The 16,771-nt window shown below is 48.5% G+C and overlaps 1 pseudogene; it reads left to right on the top strand.

Annotated features, from left to right (window-relative positions):
- The first annotated feature begins 452 nt into the window (after nt 1-452).
- LOC115658812 lies at nt 453-5,444 on the top strand (annotated as a pseudogene).
- The last annotated feature ends 11,327 nt before the right edge of the window (nt 5,445-16,771 follow it).

Below are 16,771 nucleotides of genomic sequence, written 5' to 3'. Positions count from 1 at the left end.
GTACGAGCCCAAAGGCTGAAACACAGGCACCTAAGAAACTTTATACTGTAAAAACTTAGGTGCTGCTGAGTGAATTTAGGAACCTACAGAGTTCACTGTGTGGTTTGTGGATCACAGTGAAGCCAAACCCAGGATTTACAGGCCTAAATCTGGGATTGGGTAGCCTGGGTTCCTTTGTGGTGGAGCCCACCCTTAGCCTTCCATTGAATGAAACAGCAGGAATTACCCAAACTGCAGCTGATGAACTGACCAACAGGTGGGGCTGATTCCCATTGGCCCTCCCATCTCCTTGCTCAGAGTGTGGGCAGTGGGCATGATTGGGCCCCAACTGACTGCAGATTAGGGGAGGGTGTTAATTACCTGGGACAGTTGTCACCTGGCTCTAGGTCAGACTATAAAGGCCCCAGAGTAGCAATTTCCCTTTGTGCTTTTGGTTGCTGCAGGCAGGCAGGATGGGGTGCAGAAGGAGCCTGGGCTTTGCTCTCCTGTGCTGGGTGGTCAGTGAGGTGACCAGTTACAATCCCTGGGATTTCTCTAGGAGGGACTCAGCTATCTGGAGACCCATCCTCAAGGCTGAGCCCCCTTGCAGACAAGCCTATGTACCCTCTCTTGCCCAACCGTATCCCTATGCTTGGGCTGATGCTTCCCAGCTCAGGGCTGTGTCCCTGCTGCAGCCTGTCATGGTGCAGTGTGAAGAGGCTCAGCTGGTGATCACTGTGCGCAGGGATCTATTTGGGATGGGGCAACTGATCAAAGCTGCTGACCTGAGCCTTGGCCCAGCTGCCTGCCAGTACACATCCCTTAATGCTGCAGAGAACACAGTGACCTTTGAAGCTGGTCTCCATGAATGTGGCAGCACCTTGCAGGTAAGGATTCTTGCAAGCCAGGAGCCCTTACTGATTCCTAGCATCACTACCCTGTCTTGTCTGATGGGGTTAAAAATGGGGTATGGTAGGGAACAATGGGTGGGATTTTGTCCTTTTCATTGACCAGCTCCCTGTTTTCCTGAGTTGTTCTTACTAGCTTCCAATCTCCTGCACTAGTCAAAGAGTTCTGCCCAGCTTGGCTCCTGGAGCAGGCTTACAAGTGAAGCCTGAAGTGGGTGGTCTGGTGGCTCAGACAGACTTTACTTCTGGACCCCCATGTTCATACTCTGTCTGGAGACTCTGCAGACAGGACCACTCACTTGAATACACTGGTTGGTTGGTGTTAGCCTGAGCTCCACATAAGCTGCAGGAGAGAAAGGGACAGACAACTGGCTTACTTAATCCCTGGTCAAAATTCACCTGAAAGAAACTACTAGATGAAACTTGGAGGTTTTACTGTCTGATTCCTCCACAACCTGCACAGTGGAAACTAGTGAGTAGAGTTCTGCAAAATAGCACTACGTTGGCTCTCATATTCCTATGGCTGCACTAGCAGACTGAGCTCTGCAATCCCCTGATTCTAGTGTCCAGCCCTTCCAAAGGCAGTTCCCAGTTGACTGGGCCCTTGTTGGAAGACTTGAGCTCTCGTTTCCATCTGGCTCAGACTGTTCTTAGACTCATCTGAATGACTTTTCAAATGCCATGCACACTAGTAAAAAGAACAGAAGTACTTGTGGCACCTTATGCTCAAATAAATGTTACTCTAAGCTTTTGTGGGCTACAGCCCACTTCATTGGATGCATAGAATGGAACATACAGTAAGAAGATATTTATACATAGAACATGAAACAGTTGGTATGGCTACTTCCACCTTAAGAGGCTAATTAAGAGAAGCTATTATCAGCAGAGGAGAAACTTTTGAAGTGATAATCAAGATGGCCCACTTTGGACAGTTGACACGAAGGTGTGAGGATACCCTAACATGGGGAAACAGGTTTAATTAGTGTAATGACTAAGCCATTCCCAGTCTCTGTTCAAACCTAAGTTAGTTGTACCTAGTCTGCATATTAATTCAAGTTCAGCAGCTTCTCGTTCAAGTCTGTGGTTTTTTAAGCTTTTCTGTTGCAAAATTGCTACCTTAACGTTCCTCACTGAGTGGTTAGAGAAGTTGAGGTATTCTCCTACTGTTTTTTTTGAATGGTATGATTCCTGATGTCAGATTTGTGTCTGTTTATTCTTTGGCCAAACCGGACAATCCCTATGCAAATGTACATGGCAGAGGGGCATTGCTGGCACATGATGGCATATCACATTGGTAGATGTGCAGGTGAATGAGTCCCTGATGGCATGGCTGATGTGACTAGGTCCTATGATGTTGTCACCTGAGTAGATATATGGACAGAGTTGGCATCGGGCTTTTGTCATAAACAGATAGCTAAGGGTTAATGTCTCTTACACCTGGAAAAGAGTAGCCTTGAAACACCTGACCAGAGGACCAATTAGGAAACAAGACTTCTTCAAATCTGGGTGGAGGGAGTGTGAGTCCTTTGTTCTTGGTCTTCTGCCTGTCTTTCTCTCGGCTATGAGAGGATTTCTATCTCCTGCCTTTCTAATCTTCTGTTTCCCAGTTGTAAGTACAAAAGATCAGATAGTGATTTATATGGTCTTTTTTTGTATTTACATGTGTGTAGTTGCTGGAGTGCTTTGAATTGTATTCTTTTTTAATAAGGCTGTTTATTCATATTTCTTTTAAGCAATTGACCCTGTATTTGTCACCTTAATACAGAGAGACCATTTTTATGTATTTCTTTTTTTCTTTTTACATAAAGCTTTCTCTTTAAGACCTGTTGGAGTTTTTCTTTAGTGGGGAACTCCAGGGAATTGAGTCTGTACTCACCAGGGAATTGGTGGAAGGAAGAAGTCAGGGGGAAATCTGTGTGTTAGATTTACTAGCCTGACTTTGCATACCCTCTGGGTGAAGAGGGAAGTACTTCTGTTTACAGGACTGGAAATAGAGAGGGTGGAATCCCTCTGTTTAAATTCACAGAGCTTGCTTCTGTGTATCTCTCCAGGAACACCTGGAGGGAGGAAGGGAAAAGGTTTATTTTATTTTCCTTTGTTGTGAGACTCAAGGGATTTGGGTCTTGGAGTCCCCAGGGAAGGTTTTTTGGGGGGACCAGAGTGCCCCAAAACACTCTAAGTTTTTGGGTGGTGGCAGCTTTACCAGGTCCAAGCTGGTAACTAAGCTTGGAGGTTTTCAATGCTAGCCCCCATATTTTGGACGCTAAGGTCCAAATCTGGGACTAGGTTATGACAGCTTTGTTACAAGGATAGGTTCCTAGACTAGTGTTTTTTGTTGTGTGGCTGCTGGTGAGCATTTGCTTCAGGTTGTGGGGCTGTCTGTAAGCGAGGACAGGTATGTCTCCCAGGATCTGAGAGAGTGAGGGATGAAACATACACTAGTGTAAACCTTTCCATGTTTGGCTCTTCTCAGATGACCCCAGACTCCCTGGTTTATAGCACAAGGCTGAACTATAACCCCAGCCCTGCCAGCAACCCAATAATCCTGAGAACCAATCCAGCTGTGATTCCTATTGAGTGTCACTATCCCAGGTAAGTGTCTGAGGTGTTCAGGTCCCCTCCTTCCCATTCAGTCCCTGTTGTGGGATCTGGATCAGTGACTGAGATTTGCTCCTCTCACAGGAAGGACAATGTGAGCAGTAAAGCCATCAAGCCAACCTGGGTTCCCTTCAGCTCCACTCTGTCTGCAGAGGAGGGGCTGAGTTTCTCTCTGCGCCTGATGAATGGTAGGTGGGAGAAGACTTCAGGGGAGCCTGACCCTGCCTGCCTGTCCTGCTCACTGTGAGCTTGCCTTCCAGATGACTGGAGTGCTGAGAGACCCTCCAATGGATTCCAGCTAGGGGAGGTCATGCATATCTAAGCTGATGTCAACACCAGGAACCATGTGGCTCTGAGGCTCTTTGTGGACAGCTGCGTGGCCACCTTGACCCCAGAGAGGAACTCCTCTCCCCACTATACTGTCATTGACTTCAATGGGTAAGAACTGGGAGCCCTTTCTAGTGTAAAACAAGACTGATCAGGAACTCTCACTGACCCTTGGTTCTTGTGTGTAGATGCCTGGTGGATGGTAGGTCAGATGACACCACCTCAGCCTTCATATTCCCCAGGCCCAGGCAGGACACACTGCAGTTCATGGTGGATGTGTTCAGGTTTGAAGGAGATGCTAGGAACTTGGTAAGCTCCCAGATTTCTGCTCCAAGTCAATTCCCCCAGGCTAAGCAGGTGTTAGTGTCCCCTGGGATGGTCCTAACCCCTCTTCCCACTTCCCCTCCAGATCTACATCACCTGTCATCTGAAAGTCAATGCTGTTGAGCAAGCCCCAAATCCCTTGAATAAGGCTTGTTCCTTCAACAAAGCAGGCAACGTGAGTAGACTAGAACCCCATTGGGGGAGTGATGGGCAGCCTAGAGAGGAACACTTCCCTGTAGATGATTGTCCCTGTTCTGTTGCAGCTGGTCTCCAGTGGAAGGCACCAGAGACATCTGCAGGTGCTGTGAGACTGGGAACTGTGGGCTGGCTGGACAGTCTGGGAGAGTCAGACCTCTGGACAGATGGCCAGGGAGGCACTTCCAGAGAGATGTGGCCTCCAGGCATAGTAGGCTCTGTGCCCACTTCACCTGGGAAGATGTCTGGCTTACTCCAACAGACTGTTCCTAGAGAATCTTCCACCCAAAATGGGATGGATGAGACTAACCTGACATTTATTGGTGCTCTAGTAGTGCTTCTCTTCCCCAATACAGGTGACCCCTTGGTGAGGGAAGCTGAGACTGATGTTGTGGTAGGACCCCTAGTCATCCTTGATGCTTATCAAGGATCAAGGGATCTCTCAACTGATCAAATGGCAGTGGAGAAGGCAGCCTCAGAGGGTAAGTAGTTCTAGTGAACAAGTCACACAGTGCCTCCATTGTCACTTATTAATCTATATTGTGTTGGCTTGGAAAAGCTGATCTAAAGGATGAAAGAAATGAGTCATGCAAAGTCAGCTATAAGAATCCTTTAGTCCAAGAAGTGGGTGTTAGGAATGAGTCAACAAGGCTCCTTGTTGAACCAGTCCAACCAGAGCCAGTCAAACATAGGTCTGTCAGCCATTGCAGCCTGGGCTTATCTCCTGGGACACCAGTTTTGGCCTGAGCCCTGCAACTTATTATCTAATGAGATTTATAAACAGTTGTTGATCTCCTACTCCAGCCACTTCTAGTAAACATTATCCAATTGGTATGGCTAAAAACCACTTCAAAAATCAGAACCCTTCAATATAGCTCAAATAAAATCCCCAACTTTAACTATGGCCTTCACTAATGTACCCAACAAGTCCATGGTGGATTTTTATGGAGAGGTAGCTAGAAAAGCAACTAGTTGCAGTTTTAACCACCTGTTCTTCTCTTTGTAGGATTCTCTTCAACAGCTGGGCTGATCTCCATGGCAGCTGCCATTGCACTGGCCTTCATCATTCTGGGGATACTTATATACAGAAGATGCAGCCATTCTAGTGCCTGAGCAGTCACATGTCTTGTACCTTCTCTCTAATGTAAATAAATTCAGTGAATTGAGTCTAGTCCATGACTTATTCTTAATGAGCAAGGGAGATGCCTTCCTTTCTGTGGGGGAGGGAATGGTGTGGTTGATGCACCAATCACATCATGGACACACCAATGGGCACCACAACCTCCTTCTGATGACAATTACTGTCCCAGCCCAGGGCATTAAACCAAGGGCTTCAGCCTTGGGCTTTGGCACTGGGTAATGGGGGCTCAGTTTGTGGCTTCAGCCCCAGCCTGTCTACCACAGCCCTAGCAACCCCATTAAAATGGGGTCATGACCTACTTTAGGGCTCTAACCTTCAGTTTGAGAACCACTTCTCTAGACTAACTTCCCCCACTCCTTGTGTCTAAGGTGAGCAGGCTCACCAAGTTCTTCTCACCATGGACTGAAATCACTTCTACGGGGTGGTATGGGGGACTCCTAAGGGCCCTACCTGCAGTGACACTAAGGTGGCTGTACCACACCCCTTAGGATGGGTGTGGCCCTTGGGCAGTTGTGAGAGTCTGGAGGCTGATATCAAGACCAGCAGCATCACAGGATCATTGGCTAGTCTGGTCAGAAGCTGGCACTGTGGGGATAGGGTATACTACTCTATAGAGGCATGGTTCTGATTCTGGAAACAGTGTGATGAAGTCTGGGTAAGCAAGGTCAGTCAAGTCTGGGCAGTGTGACTCTGTGTGCAGGAAGCTGGTGCTCATCAAGGAGTTTAGGCTTTGGGGGCTGGGCAGTGCCCGGTGGGCAGAGAGAGAGCCCCTAACCCTGCTCCCCATCAGGAGCTCAAGTCCTGGATTAAAAGGTCTGATGGGCCAGATGTGGCCTGTGGGCCTTTGTTTACCCATCCCTTTCTTAAAAAATCTTCCAGTTTCTGCTCATGCTCTGGGCTGCAGACCAGTGAGGCCTGCTCCAAACTGATCATGCATCTGGGGCAGACTCTGCTCAAACTGAAGTCTAAAGGGCTCTGCTATCTTGATCGATCTCTCTCTCTCTTTACCTACCACTGTAGAGAACACATCCCACCCTGCTATGCGACAGGATGTCATTTGTTCAAACAACCTCTCCCCTCTAACTGTCTGGGGAGCAGATCTTGCCCAGGGTGGCACAAACAAGACATGCTATTAGCAAGCCCAGGGAGGGCATAGGGAGCAGCATGGTGGATGTTCCCAGAACAAGCTCTGCAGCCGTGCTTATTCAGCCTCTCTGCCATGTGATGCTGCAGTGGGGCATTGAAGCTGATGAGGAAGGAGCAGCCCCTTTTCCTCAACCAAATGTAACACTCAAAGCAATGGCCCTTCTAGGCTTGCTATGCAGCTAGATTTGGAAGGGACTCTGAGCTATAAAGGTTGTGATGGGGGCTGACTAATGTCAGCACCTTGCCCACAGTATAAAAATGCCCCTAACAGCACCCCTGGGTGGTAAGAGAGTGCTGACTACCTTTCACACAAACGGGGAAAAGAGTAACTCCTGGGATGATTGAGATTACCCAGGGTGGCTTTGGCAGAGTGTGGAATTTAACCTTGGTTTCTTGCATGCCAAGGTGGTGTCTCAACCATCAGACCACTTCTCTCAATGCTTTCCAGCCCATATTCCTATGGTCCCTCTGTTCTTGTCCCCTCTGACTAACTGAGATCCAGCCTCCATGCCATAAGCACATTTTCCCTGCCTCTGGCACAATTCCAGCCCTTCCACCAAAATCTGGGTCCTCTAGTTGGGAAGCTCTAAGGCCCTGACATCCCTCAAATCCACCTTCTTTCTCTGCACTCAGCTTGTTTCTCTCCCTCCCAAATGTTATTGGGTGTATCTAGACAAACAGCAGGAATAATTACTGTCATTTCGTGGAGGAGACTCTGAGGTTCAGTGCAGCTAAGCCAAAATTAGTGACCAGTTCCCAAACCCAGGAAGGGTAACCAACCACATTACCTCCATGCATTCATTTCAGAGAGCAGCATGGCTGTGACTGGGGTCAGCTGGAGAACACCTGGGTTTTATTCCTAGCTTTCTCAGGAGGAACATGATGCAACCTCTCAGGTAGCTTAGCTCTAAGATGCTGGACCATGAGAGCTGCCTTGCCCTAGCATAGGGCTATGAAGCCTTAATCAGTTATTAGCGCTGTGGGTACAAATACATATTAAGAGCTATCAGTGGAATGGAACAGTTGCATGCCATCCCATGGGCTCCCCACAGGTATGGTATTGAGAACAGATACCTGTTTCTCTCTGGGCACGTTGTCATTCCATGCAGGACTCGCAGCAGTTCCACTGGTTCCTCCATCAAACCAGAAATAAACAAAACCTGAATAACTTCAAATGGACTAGCTTTTGGAGTTTGCCCTTGATGCAGGCCACTAGATTCCCGCAGGGGTACCTGTGATCCAAGAACCTCATGATGCCAACTGGCAGAGGGCACTGGGAGACACAGGGACCCCCTGGGTTCACCAAAAGAATGTCATGTAAGTTCTCTAATGAAACCCTGGCTCACACAGGTTATCATAACCATTGTGAGATGTAGGTATGGGAAATATGAAAGGAGCATTGAAAATCAAATTCTGTAGGCCATGTAGATAAAGCAGGCTTCTTAAAGGTAGTGGGTCTTGAGACAAAGTCCTGCAGATGGGAGGGTGGGCGATGCTTATCTCCACGGTGGACCATTGTGTGCTGTATGCCATAAGTCAAATGCAAATGAGGAGCTGGCAGAGACTTCAGAAAGAAACTAACAGGAGGAAGTCAGCATTGAAGTGGGAATCCCAGCCGTAGGTAAACATCAAAGGGACATTCTGATATGTTTGAGGAGCAAAATGACCCCGACATCAGGTGCCAAGGAAGTAAACTGACAGAGAATTGGCATCATGAAAAAGGAGTCTCAGCCAGGCTTGGCTGAAAATGCTGGAGGGAACTTGGGTGAGAGACATTTTTCTAGACTGGAGGATAACTTGTTAGTTAAGTGTAGGCTCTGGAATGTGGGTTATGATTTTGTTTCATAGCTATCCATTTGTTTCCAGCTCTCACATAGGCTTCTATTTGACTCTCTGCTCTGTCTTAAATACATCTCCTTTTGCTTTAGAATTGAGTTGAAGAGTTGTGTGTGATACAAGAGCGGTGAGCTAAGGCCAAACTGGTAAACGAGGATGTGCTGTTCCTCTGGAAACAAGGGATCAGGGATTTCTGTGGGTATCCAGTGATCGGGACTGGACCCCACAGGGGGCCACTTTGAAGGGACTTGAAATCTGTGGTGCATTGATTGTCAGCCTGCAAGGCGAAAGACAGGGCTGGGCTAGCCCAGAGAAGAATGCTCGAGGGGTGGATGGGCTGGTTGCATTGCGGAGTTAACACCCAGCTGGCACAGGCAAGGCTCCCTCATACCTGCAGCAGCCTAAGGGGAGAATCCACAAGGTCCAGAATCTCAAGTAATTACAGGGGACAACTAAAGATATAACAGGGATGGGTGTCAGGTCACAAGACTAAATGAAGGGAACCTGATGGGGACACCCAGCAGAGAACCCCGGACAGCGCCCACTGCTCCTCGAAGATGTCAAGAAGCCAGCGGATGCCGCTCAGAGGAACTCTGCCCAGATACACGAGTGGATAGAGGATCGGAAATAGGTCCCACAGTCGCAGGAAACCCCGTCAGCCAACCTCCTTCTCTCTGGTCTTGTAGATGGCCGTTTTGGCCAGTGCTAGGAGGAGGCTGACAAGGAGGTCCCGCAACTTTGTGGAGCCACAGATAGGGAGTGCGTAGATAAAGAGGTGAGGGGAAAGTGCGGCAAAAAATGCAATAGAATATCTAAGAGGAGCCGGCATAGGGGCTGCAACCTGGAGCACTCCAGATATGTGTGCCGGGGTCTCCCTCACGCCCCAAAAGGGGCAGGTGTCCGGGACAGGGCAAACCAAGCCAAGAATATGCCCATGCTCATGACTCCATGAAGGAGCCGCAAACTGACATCCCTAGTGGCCTTTGGGACCAGGGTGGAGTAGAGGCTGGCCGACTGGGGTTCCTCACCCTTCCAAGGTGGTAGGAGGTCCTGCCACTTCATGTCAGAGCTGGACACAAGGGTGAGGATGTGAAGAGTGTGGAGCACGAGTGTGTGCAGATGTTTCCTCAGTGCGATCCGGAAGTGATCTGGCTGCAAATTGGGCAGCCAGCTCTCGGTGAAGGAGTGGGATGGCCAGGTAGGTTCATGGGGCAGGGGCCCAGTGAAAAGGTCCAGAGAACCTGGGTTGTAAGGTGAGTGGGGAGGTCCAGGTAAGCCCGAGCAGTGCGCGGTAGAGCAGCCCTCACCTCCTGAAGTATGAGGGCTGGAGAGCCCCATGCACTGGGCAAGCATCAGGGGATCCAGCCAGTCTCCCCAGTCGTAGTCCAGGAGGTCTCTGAGTCTGGTGACTTCTGCCAGGACCAGCTTCTGTCGCACCGAGGGGGACTCTGCCACCTGCACATGGAGCTGGGGGTTGTGTAGCAGGGGCACTGTGAGGAGATCTGCCCGCTTGGTGGCCGCCGCGGACCTGGTTGCCGAGACCTGTTTCTGGGGCCGGAGGAGGTCCTAGTAGAAGACCAGCAGCCCAGAGAGGTCTTATGGAAGACCTCTTAGCTGGAGATAAAGGAGCTGCCGGTCATATTGGAGCCCTCAGAAGCGTCGCAGGAAAGCGTGCACCAGTATGCTCCACCTCAGACTACCTGCACCATAAAGGAACCTCTGCAGGGCCTATAGGCGGAAGACGTGGTCCTGAGGACTTCAGGCCCTGTCCTCCCTCCTCCAGGGGCAGGTGGAGAACCTGTGCAAAGACCCAGTGCAGTCCTGGCCAAAAGAACTCCAGAACCAACTTCTGGAGGTTGGCCAGGAAACTCGGGGCCAGGACCAGGGTGTTGAGTCAGTGCCAGAGCATGGACAGTACTAGTTGGTTCAATACTAGTGCCCTCCCTCGGAGTAGTCCCGTCCACCTCCACAGCCGCTCCTCTACTCTGCCCTCTAAACCTTGCCAGTTCTCCAGCGGAGATGGATGTGTGGCAGAAAGATAAACGCTGAGATAGAGCAGCGGACCTGTGCCTTACCAGATGGCCTGAAGCACAGGTGGGACAGATCTCACCTGCCACCTGTCCCCAACCACTAGACTAGAGCTTTTGACTTAGTTAACCTGGTCAGAGGAGGCTGCCGAGTAGATGGCCTGGCAAGCCTCCACCTGCACCAGGTCGCCCGGGTCCTGGACTGCGAGGAGCACGTCGTTGGCATATGCAAACAGGACCAGCTGCAACTCCGGCTCTCACAGCACCAACTCCGTCAACTTCCAGCAGAGCAGACAAAAGAAGAGCTGAGCATACAGCTGACCCAACAGTGGACACCCTGGCACACCCCTCGCCCAAAGCTGTCCGGCTTAGTCAGGGTCCAGTTGAACCTTGATCAGACACTCCGCAGAAGCATACAGCACCTGAAGAAACCCCATAAACTGGGGCCTGAAACCGAAGGCTCAGAGTGCCCAGGAGATACCTGTGGTCCATCTGGTCGAACACCTTCTCTTGGTCTAGAGATAGGAGGGCAAAAGACAGACCATCCCTAAACCCCAGCTGCAAGAGGTCCCAGATCAAGTACAGGGTATCGAGGATGGTCCAGCCCAGGTCGGTATATGTCTGGTCAGAGTGGACCACATCCACCAGCACAGACCCCAGCCGCAGCGAGATGGCCTTTGCTACGACTTTGTAGTGCGTTCTGAGGAGTGACACCCCATCTTTCTCCCAGGTTAAGCAGGTGTTAGTGTCCCCTGGGATGGTCCTAATCTCTCTTTCATTTCCCCTCCAGATCTACATCACCTGTCATCTGAAAGTCACTGCAGCTGAGCAAGCCCCAGATTCCTTGAACAAGGGTTGTTCCTTCAACAAAGCAGGCAACATGTGAGTAGACTGGAATCCCATCAGGGGAGTGACTGGAAAGACAGCTTAGAATAGAGAACTCTTCCCTGTAGATGATTGTTCCTGTTCTGTTGCAGCTGGTTTCCAGTGGAAGGCACCAGAGACATCTGCGGGTGCTGTGAGACTGGGAACTGTGGGTTGCTTGGAAGGCAGTCCAGGAGAGCGAAGTCTTTGAATAGATGGCCAGGAGAGCACTTCCATAGACATGTAGTTTGAGGATTTGGTAAGTTCTATTTCATCCACTCCACCTGGAAAGGTGTCTGGCTTGTTCTAACAGTCTGTCTTTGGGATGAGAACACCCAAAGACCAGTCAAACTGAAAACTTAATGGGTTCTTGCTTATGCCTCTCCCCCAAACAGGGATTCTTTCCAGGAGGGAAGCAGAAGCTCATGTTGTAGTAGGACCCCTATTCATCATGGATGCCTATAAAGGATCTGCTATGATGTCCCTGGATCCACTGGAAGCAGGGAAGGCAGCCTCTCACAGGAGATGGCATCAGAGGGTATCTATTTCCTAGTTTATAGGAGGTCCCTAATGTCTTCAAGTTGCTTATAAGTATGTATTTCAGCTGGCTGTCTTGGTCTGTCAGTAAGTGCAGCACTAGCTCAGCTGCTGGGTTGAAGCACTCAGTGGTGGTTTGAGAAGCAGAGGTTGATTGGGGATTTACAACAGTTTGGTATGGATAGCAGCAGCATTAGCTCAATGGAGCATGCAGAATGCTTCCAAAATGCTGCACTCTGTGAATTGGCCAAGTCATCTTGGTGGACTTGACAGGGCAATGGAGGTGGATAAATTCCTAGTCCTGTATCTCTCTCATGGGCAGGAGAGAAGGCTTGGCTGAGGCTGACCATGGTGGATGCATAGGTTTTTACCTACTTTTAGGGGGTCTCCTCCATATCCAACTGCCACAGTTTCATTGTGGGAGCTGTACCTTCTGTATAATGTAAAATAAAACCCCTTGGAAGCTGAGAATGGTCTGTACTGACTCTGTAATAGGGGAAGTCCTTCAGCTCATAGGCACATGAAGGGAAGGATAGGGAGGAACAGGAGGCTCTAAGGTGATGCTAGCTACCTCTGCGTGGGGAGGGGAACTATCACCTCATCTAAACAGAATTGTCCATTGACAAAACAAATATTAAATAAAAGTCCCCCCCCCCAATGCAGCCCTAGCAGTAGTTAACTGGCTTGCACCACTTTGTGCAAACCAGTTGTTTAAATTTTGAAGAAATTTTGGAACCAGTTGTTAACCCACTTCCCTGCCAGGGATCACTGCAGCTTTGATGGGCTCTGGCCGGGAAGTGATGTAATTCCTCCTCTGGCCACTGGGGGTGCTATGCTGCAGGAGCCATGTGGGCCACCACCTAGCCCTGGGCATCAGCCTTGTTGCTGCTGCTGCTCCTCCTCCCCCCCCTCCCCTGGGTCTTCTACTGTTGCTTGGTAGGTGTCCTGCTGCTCCAAGCTCCTCTCCCTCTGAGTACCTGGCACCCTGCCTGCAGCCTGCCCACCCCGCATCTCCTGCCCCCTGTCCACTGGTGCCCTGCTGTTCCCAGGGAAGTAACCCTGCATATCTGCTTCAATGAGGGGAGCAGCTGGGACCTACACATGTGCACACCCTAGGGTGACCAGACAGCAAGTGTGGAAAAATTGGGATGAGGGGGAGGGGTAATAGAAGCCTATATAAGAGAGACTCAAATCGGGACTGTCCCTATAAAATCAGGACATCTGGTCACCCTAGCACACCCCCAGGGAGTGGTGGGGACCCACACATGTGAAATAGCATTCATTTCTAGTTCAGGCCCTTTTTTTTTTTTTTAAACTTTAGATGGAGTTAACAACTGTATTTTCCCAGATGTCAGGCTTCTTGGTTCTTAAATCGCTGTCTGGGAGGAAAATACACATGTATTTTTTTATTTAAGAATGACTCAATGCATTGCCACTTATGGTGACTATAAATGGGGCGTTCTCCCTCTCCCAGCCATTATTCCTTGCAGGAAATGGCTTCCAAGGCTCTGACTTTGGCAGGGTAGCTCTACAAAGCCCTATAAGAGATATCTAGGGCCACAAGTGTCTCAACAGCTTAGCTCAGAGGTGGTTGCTTTAGTTAACTGCAGTGGCCAAAGTCATGCCCAGTGCCCCCTCTGGGCTATTGGTTGACCTGGCCCTGTGGAAGCTCACAGGGGAAATGTCTCTGTGACAGACAGAGAGCTGGTGTTCAGAGGCCCAAGCCAGGGCCTGAACCCCTCCTTTCAGGGGGTTTTAGAGACAAACCTCAAAGGGCAAAACCAGCCATATACCCTGCCTCCTCTGTCCCTGTGGCAGAGATCCAGCCTCCCCTACACATACAGTTCCCTTCCCATCATTACCTGATATACCTAATGTACTTGTAGGTCCTCCACCTGTTTCTTCCTCACCTGAGAGCTCCCAGCTGCTGACTCCCCTTCCTGCAGGATGATTCATTTCCAAGAACACAACTGAATTTATCTCTGACACCTGTGTGAGGCAGAGAAGCCTCCCTGGCTCTATTTCACATGGGGCAACAGAGGGTCCTGGAGATAAGGTGAAACTGAGGAGCCAGCACCACAAATCCTTAAGTGACTTTTGTCCTGCATCCCACAGGAAATCTAGCCAAGATGGCATAGATCCCTTTCCCTGGGCCCTAGTTCATACTCCTCAGCACAGAACCATATTCTGTCCTGTAATTCCTCCAGCATTGCCAAGCAGTGATGTCATCAGGTACAGTTGTTTACTAGGCAAATTTATCTTTGTGTCCTAGTGCTTTTTAGGAATCAGTCTAGAGGATTTTAGCCTTGCTGTACATTCCGGCACTGACATTTGGCCTAATCTTTCTGAGAGGCAGTGAGTTTCAACTGAAACTTTTTTCTCCACAAGGGGCCCCTGGATCTATTTCTGCCCCTACCATAAGTGAGCCTGTGGAACTGCTCTCATACCCTCATCTGAATTCCCTCCCTGATAGTTCTTAGTGCATCTGCTCTAAGAACTATTTGTTTTAAAGAAAAAATTACTTGCAGCCTTCACTAAACACTCCTCTCTCTCTTTTTCTCCCCGCCTGCCAACCTGGTCATCAGTACCATTTGAATACTGGACTCTCAGAATTCCCCTACAGCCAACACCCCCGGAGCTAACACATGCTGCACAGCTGCTTGTAATACAGCAGTGGGACTCTGCCTTTTATCCCTGGAGTTGGGACAAAAGAGGGGGGGCTAATGCCTAGAGTACATGTATTTGACATTGATTCAGAAAGGCTGGGTGGATGACATTTGGGTCTGTTTTATATTAGAGGGCTGGGTTCTAGTCTCAGGACTGGGCTTATATAGCCTAGGAGCTACGGTTGACCTGAATTTTATGGGTTGTTAGTTATGGTTCGCTACTGATTGCATCTGACCAGAAGATGTATAGGTTCTTGTCCAATTCAGACTCCAGGGTCTAATAATTCTTATATATATATATATATATATATATTAGAATTCTAATATAACAGGATAGGACTCTCAGGATGCTTGGAAAAAGCACTTACACTGAGGACCATACTAAATTGATAAAAACTGAGATTAACAAAAGAAAAATAAATGCTGTGAAACTTATGACTGTAAAAATTCCAAAACTGCTGCACCTAACATTCCTATTATAAGAACTTTAATCTAACATACTCTTACCCTTTCCTGAGGACCTGGTATAAGAGGCGAAGGACCAGCCTCACTCCTGGCATGCCCAATAACACAATGGTTCTGACTTCCATAATGGTTAGGAGTGTTGAGTAGTTAGACTGTACCGCACAAGCTGAGCTGATAGTGGGATGGAAGACAGAATGAAAGATAGATTAAAAAAAATCCTATAGGAGAACAAAGAAAAGAAAAAGCTCTCTGATATCCTTACATGGTATTTTATAGGATCCTGCTGCTATGTAATTCAGGTCCAATCTACTATACCCAAATCTTATTTCTGTACCATCAGAAATGTATGGACACCCTTATCCTATAGGTTAGTGGATTCTGACACTTACTCTCTGCATATTAATAAGGATTGTCTCACTCCAAAAACTGCCAGCCTAGACTCTCTGGGTGACTTCCAGGTTTGTGGTGTACCCAGCAGTCACCAACCACTTGCAGACACTGGATAAACCTGTCCAGTGTTGGATCTAGTTCCTCTTTTCAGTTCCCCAAAGTTCAGGGATCATTTCTATCAGTGCCAAAGGATGCCAGCCTTTATGCCAATTTACTCGTAACTGATCATACATTTAGCTAATCTTACAGGCTGGTAGGTTTCTTGCATTTCAGCAAAACTTATTCTATGCATAATTATTAGGAAACATCTCATGGGCCTCAACACAGCCTCATTTCATATGAATTAATACTGATAAAATGTAAGAATCATATATGAAATGGATTAATTCAGCAAGAGAAACATATTATTGGATATGGCTGGCTGGATTAGTAGGATATAATATCTAGCAAAGTAATCCAATGGGCTACGTTATTTTACCATTACAGTGGGAGGGAATGATAGTTGCTTTCTTCTACAGGAGGGATATGATCAATAATGAAGGTTGTGAAGTACACTTTGCATTCATAGCTGTTGGGGGAAGATGAGAACTGAATGCATGGGGCCCTGGCTCTCAGCCAAGCACATCTATTTCTAGAGGAAGGGGTATTTTGTATGGCTGTCTTTCTTCCTCTCTCTGCATATGGAGTTCCATGTAAGGGCTCATAGCATTCCTATGGACTGCTTCACTGATCCAGAAATGAAGTTGAACAACTTTCTGTGGCTGAGTTTCTGGAGCTTGCTTTTGGTGCAGGACATTAGATCTCCACAGGCATATCCCAGTGATCTCGGTTTTATTTTGATCCATGCTATACTTCATCCCTATCTCTCTGTAAAAATAGCATTATACTATTTAAGAAACCATTGTGGGTGAAGTGGAGTACCTAGGGCCTCAAACAAGTTCAAGTTTGCATCACAGTCTGCACCCCAACCCTGGAGCTAGAATACCTGTGTAGGTGGATTTCAGAGAGGATTCAGAGATAGAGACCCATGCAACTTCAACTCTGGTGCAGCTATCACTGCCCCATAACGGAAAGTCCCTCTGGAACCCCTCACTCTTATAAAGACTGTACAGCCAATACTTTACAGCCATATCAGAGTTTCAGCCTTTAATTAAATTAAACATGACTGGAATCTCCCAAAATACAACTGATGAATTGACCACTAGCTGGGGGTGATTCCCATTGGTCCTCCCATTTCCCTGCTCCAGGGATGGGGCAGTGGGTGTGATTGGGCCCTGGCTGCCTGTAGTGCAGGGAAGGGTGCTCATTACCTGAGGCAGCAGGGAGCTGGCTTTAGGTTGGAGTATAAAGGACCTGGAGCAGCAGTTT

Source organism: Gopherus evgoodei, chromosome 10 (genome assembly GCF_007399415.2).
Source record: "Gopherus evgoodei ecotype Sinaloan lineage chromosome 10, rGopEvg1_v1.p, whole genome shotgun sequence".
In the NCBI taxonomy this organism is placed as follows: Eukaryota; Metazoa; Chordata; order Testudines; family Testudinidae; genus Gopherus; species Gopherus evgoodei.
The sequence above is the reverse complement of the archived record's forward strand: the minus strand, read 5'-3'. Positions and strand labels throughout refer to the sequence as shown.